Genomic DNA, 4,898 nt, shown 5'->3' with positions numbered 1-4,898 from the left:
AGAGCTGATATCTAGCCATTTCCCATGGTTTTCTTGATAATGATTTAGGTTATCATCAAGAAAACCATGGAAAATGTCTAGATATCAGCTCTTAAAGTAAAGGAATAGTTCGGAATTTTGGAAATAGGTCCTCATTTCCAACTTAGCCAGTGTGATATAGGTCGGTGGAGACCGTTTTCAGCACATTTTATGCAGTCCTTATAGTTGCACAAGTCACTGATGCTAAACTGGTGTTGAGCTAGAGCACGTCAATAGTATCATCCAGCCTGTCACTAAAAACAGCTTTACCTGCTCCGCAGAACACCCGAGACAAATGCATTATAACGTCGGACTATCGATGTACATGTCTGTGTTGATAGAATAATTTTAGAAATTAAACCTATTTCTGTTGTTATCAATATATTTGTCCAAATAAATGTACCTTTAGTTGTACCAGGCATTAAAATGAACAAGAAACTGAAGAAAAGGGTGGTCTAGTAATTTTTTTCATGATTGTAAATGTAATGTATGGTCTTCCACATTTATTTGGCTACATAGTGTATGTTTATATCGATAAACAAACACTTGCTGCACATACACTGACCCTATTTTAGTCTTGCCCACACATATTTTCCCTAATACACACACAGTCCGTGACACTGAAACCCCCTGACATATGATATTCATCAGCAGCTCTGACTCATACAGTACTCCTGAACATCTTACTTTCCAAAAGCACTGACTACGCATACTATCACACACGCGCAGGGCCCCTCCGTCTCCCGTATGGACGGCTACGCTTCAAGACATCAGCTTCATGTAAATGAGTATGACACAGCACTGTCTACAAGAGCAGCATCCACAGAGCCGGAATCAGTTAGAATAACACAAATACCAGCTCCCTCTCTGTGTCATCCGTCCTCTTCTTTCTTTCTCCCTCTTATTCTTGCCTGCCTGCATCCCCCTCACCCATCCCTCAATTTCTGACTCAGCAGAACAAGTCGGAGACAAGGTCATCCGACTGCTGTTGCTGTGGAGACCGAGAATTGGGGGATTTTTCCCTCCCCTCCTTCCTCGTACTGCAAGGCGGGGAGGTGTGTGGTGGTGGGGGGGCAGGAGGGAGTGAGAAACATGAAGGTATGACAGAGGTTAAGAAAGGATACTACTGGCAGCCATTTTGGTGGAAATGAGATTGAAAATAACTTTATTAGCAGCAGCACGTTGACAAAGTCACCCTCCTGTTCAGCACTGAGAGCTTCAGGATCAAATTCTATCTGTTAATCCTCAGTCTCACAGATACACTCATGGAAAAATGATTAGACCATTGTTTTTCTTCAATTTCTTGTTCATTTTAATGCCTGGTACAACTAAAGGTACATTTGTTTAGACAAATATAATGATAACAACAAATATAGCTCATAAGAATTTAATTTAAGAGCTGATATCTAGCCATTTTCCTTGGTTTTCTTGATAATGATTTTGGTTATTTTCAAGAAAACCATGGAAAATGTCTAGATATCATCTCTTAAATTAAACTCTTATGAGCTATTTTTGTTGTTATCATTACAAATGTACCTTTAGTTGTACCAGGCATTAAAACTAACAAGAAATTGGTATAATATAATGGTATAATATTTTTTTCCATGACTGTATGTCTCAACACTTCTATGATGCAAGGATTTTGCAAAGCCGTCAATTAATAAGCATGAAAGAAAATAATTGATAGTCACATGAAAACGCCCCTACTGGAGACATTAAGGTACGCAAAATAATAGCAATAAAGCCTGTAATAAATGTCTTTACAAAATTGTTTTTAATTGAAAAGCTATTTTGGGGGGGTTAGATCAGTGGTTCCCAACCTTTTTCTTGAGGGACCCACATTTTTACCATTGTAAACTTTGGCGACCCCCCCATTGTCCATTGTGTCTATGAAGCCGAACTCAGTGTAACTTTCATGGTACCCTCTCGTTTTCTTCTTGAGATATTCAGCATTTTCGTCTTTGACGCTTTGCCATTTTTCCATTAGCTCTGTGTTTCTGTTGCTAGGTGAGGTTACCGCTTGGTGAGGTTACCGCTAGGTGAGGTTACCGCTAGGTCAGGTTACCTGTGTATACTGCAGGAGGGATGTTACACATGTCCTTATTCTCGCGATATAGCCTTTATTTTTAAACTTTTCTATAGTGATTTTTCTATTTACCTGTTGGGAATCACTGGGTTAGATCACCTAAAGTAAAACAACTGTATTATTTAGTGTTGTTGCGACCTTTCAATAAATTTGGAAATAAAGTCTCCAAAATTCTCATATGGTGTTAAACTGCTTTGAGTTTGGGGGACCAACAGATCTGTAATGCTTCATCTGCATATGATACTTTTACAACAAGGTATTCTTCTGGAAAAAGACCACAAGCACTAAAAATTAAGAGTCTATAACCTATTGATACATCATCTATATATATGCATGCATATTCATGTTTCTTTTTTTCATTGTTCTTTAGAAACCACATTTTGGTTTCAGTGATGGGAGAAATATTTGGAGCCTTTATTTAAGGAAAAATTAAAAATACAACACGGATAATACTCATAGTCACTAGTCAAAAATTACTGAAATGAAAGTATATAAGCATTATCAGCTAAATTTACTTTTTAATTTTTTTAATTTTTTACTATTTATGTTTTTGGATTAATATTGCTGCTGCATTAATGTGTGTAATGTATTTCACTGCTGTAAATGTTAATACTTGTGTTCGTTTTAACTCTTTATATCCTGCTGAGAAGTTTAATCTACAGCAATGCATCATATTATCATATGTACCATAAGATCATCATATGTTTGTAGCAAGGCTGTCCTGTGAGAACCACATATCTCTAAGAAGTCAACTTCTCATGGTGTCAGAGAAAAAGCAGTTTTCAGGTTTGTAACGATTTTTAGTGGATCCAAGAGGGTTTTAAGGTGTTTATTTAGCTTCAGAAGGAGACATTTCTCAACACATAAAGGGAAACATTCAAAATCAACACATCTGTACTGAGATACTGGTCTTCCCTGGCCAGAGAGGGGGTAAAAAAACAAATCTAAAAAGAAACTAAAGCTGTGAGACAAAAAGTAAAAAGGAATGGAAACTCTTCAGTTCAAATATGATGTATTGTACCTTAAATACCTGAGTAATTGTAATTTCTCACCCTGGGTGCTGCATGGATGGGATTAGCCACACTGGGAACAGAATGTGTGTTTGAAACTTCACCCCACCCATCTGGTAGTTTAAAAAAAGGTTACAAAACATAAACAAACACATGATTAGTCATTGCTTATTTAATTTAGTGCAATTTGTTAGTCATCTGCAGTATTTCCGATAGCTTAAATGTTAAAACCAACTGCCCTATAGCAGCGCGTTTGAAGACAGTTGTAGCTGACTGTCCTCTAACCCTGAGCTAACCCCGTTCTGATGCTCTGGGTCTCATGGTGCTGCGTGGTCATCGTCTGGGCCTGCAGCAAGGAAGGCAGTGAGCCATGGCAACAAGCTGCTGCAGGGACGGCAAGCGTGACTCTTGGTTTTCCCTTGCAAATCAGGCATGGCTTTACATGCATGGATGTGTGCAACTCTCTTGGACTCTGAGCGTGTGTGCTCTCACTGCTGCAACGTCCCTTCGGTGAAAATCACAGAGGGAAAACGTGACTAAAGGCCTGCAATGGCAAATCACTGCTGCATATGGGCCTGCACCCTCTCGCTCTCACATGTCCTCCGTCTGTTTAGCTTTCATGCTCTCTGTCTTGACTATCTTTAGCTGCACTGCTACAGAAAAGCACACTCTGTCAAACTACACATTGTCTTTTCAGTCGTGTTTTGTTCTTTTTGTGCACACTGTCCTTGGCCTTGGCACACCTACTTTCTGCCACTTTTCTGTCATTTCTGTCCCTCTCTCTTACTGCTTGGCCAGTGTTTGAAAAATGTAGTCTGATTTGATAAACTACTTCATTCCTCATAGTGTGTGGTTACATGCCACAGCTGTAAATCCCACATGTCAACACTTTTTTTTTTTTACAACTGCTCTCATAAATGTCAAGGAGAGTTAGAGCTGCAAAGACCCCAAATTATAGTGCTGAAACAAGCCAGGTTGGATTTTTTTTTCTTTACTTCCACTGAGGTACTTTACATTTGCCATTGAGTGCAAGTCTCTCCACATTGGCAAAAACTGCTGACTCTGCATTGTCCAAACTGTACAGCTGCAGATGCACTGGCAGTCAGGCTGCAGGTTGTCTGCAGCAGACGATGTCCCTGATGTGCAGTGATACATTGATGACTAAACTGAACAGGACTCAAATCTGACTTCATGTCCTTTTTTTTGTCGCCATTTCTCTCACAGACACACACACTACGGTTGTATTGCTGTCTGTCTGGTTTGTCTGCTGCGCCAAGGCCCACTGCTGAAGTGACATGGAGGTGCACATGCTCATGACAGGACCGACACGACCGATGAGACATCTAAGGGTGCTTATCACATGCAATAATGCACACAAATCCTCTATTTTATGTTACATAAATACATTGCATGATGAACAAACACAATCACGACAACTAGAATCTAACCTTGTGCGTCCATTTATGTAAAATTTCAGGCTAGAGACTGGCGATGCTGCTGGCTGCAAGCCTCGGAATTCTGCAGTAAAGCAGGAGGGGCAGAATGAGCTTTCTATTGGCCCGCTTGAAGACTGAGATTAAACCGATTGGTCAGCGATCCCATCACCGATGAGACGCTCCGAATTATGATTGGCCGGCTGCATGAGCGGTGGGCGGGACTAGTTGCCCCCGTCGGTTCAGCCATTTGCTTTAGGCGGCGCTTCTTTTAGCGGCGGAGTGGTGCGGCTAGAGGAGTACTGCGGTACCAGGCAGAGGCGCGGAGGGAGATCAAGTCCTGAAAAGGTA

The sequence above is a fragment of the Centropristis striata genome, chromosome 8 (genome assembly GCF_030273125.1).
Source record: "Centropristis striata isolate RG_2023a ecotype Rhode Island chromosome 8, C.striata_1.0, whole genome shotgun sequence".
Classification (NCBI taxonomy): Eukaryota; Metazoa; Chordata; class Actinopteri; order Perciformes; family Serranidae; genus Centropristis; species Centropristis striata.
The sequence above is the reverse complement of the archived record's forward strand: the minus strand, read 5'-3'. Positions refer to the sequence as shown.